The sequence below is a fragment of the Sinocyclocheilus rhinocerous genome, unplaced genomic scaffold, assembly GCF_001515625.1.
Source record: "Sinocyclocheilus rhinocerous isolate Xijiao unplaced genomic scaffold, SAMN03320098_v1.1 scaffold1981, whole genome shotgun sequence".
In the NCBI taxonomy this organism is placed as follows: Eukaryota; Metazoa; Chordata; class Actinopteri; order Cypriniformes; family Cyprinidae; genus Sinocyclocheilus; species Sinocyclocheilus rhinocerous.
In genome coordinates, this window is record NW_015648571.1 from 168445 (window position 1) to 169633 (window position 1189).

Genomic DNA, 1189 nt, shown 5'->3' on the forward strand with positions numbered 1-1189 from the left:
ATATGTTGAAATATGCTGATCTGGTGCTCAAGAAACATTATATGTTGAAAACAGTTGTGTTGCTTAATCTTTTTGTGGAAACTATTTTTTCAGGAATCTATCTATCTATCTATCGCAACAATGTAACAACTCAGTCTTGTAAATATACTGTATGATAAATATACTGTCAATTTTGATTAATTTAATGCATCTTTTCTAAATAAAAAATAAAATAAATTGAGATTCTCCCCAATTTTAGATATTGTATTCTATTCTATTCTTCCATAAAAATCTATAAATGCATATGGAGCTCATTTCATCCAGTCCTCTCTAAATCCTTTAACATCTTACAAAATAACAGCAGAAGAACCAGTTGTAATGACATAAGAGAGTATAAAAGAAAGTGAAAAAAAGAAGGAAACAAACACCCACATGCTCATTACCTGATATTGATCAAAATCACCCACATGAGAGAAATAATCACAAACACATTCAGTATCCTTTTGTCTTTACATAACGTGTCTAAATGGAAATAGCTTCTAAGAGGTTTTTTTTTTTTTTTTTTTAAAGACTGTTTAAGAGTATATTCTTTAGAACAGTGGCGGCTCCTGCCAATTCTCTCAGGGGGCGGCAAATGTTTGCATGATTAATGATAGGTCACCCATTCAATTGATAAATTAAAGGCTAGTTAAAATGTAAAGGAAACTGAACTACTATAGTATTAATTAAAAATAAACTGACTCTAACAATCAATCTCTTGCTCTCCTTATGTTTCTATGTGCGTGTTAACACAATTCAGTAGCAAATGAAGACTGAAGCCAGGATGTGGTTTTCCAAAAAACTTTTTACTTCAATTTCAGTTTAATAATAATTGAAGTCACATAAATCACTATTTACACAACTCACTTATATTACACTGCTCATTTACAACATTACTCACTTATATTACACAGCTCATTTGTATTTACGTTACACTGCTCACTTATATCACATTACTCACTTATATTACATTGCTCCCTTACATTACACTGCTTACTTACATCACATTGCTCACTTATATTACATTACACCTGTAGTTGTCCATGCGATGTCCGTCACGCTCTCGGGATGGAACAAAATGCAGGGGTAGCAGAATAAAGCGTTAGCTAATTCACAGCCTGCTTGCCATTTTTTCCGTTCATACCACGTCCTCGAAAATCCCCGTTTATAC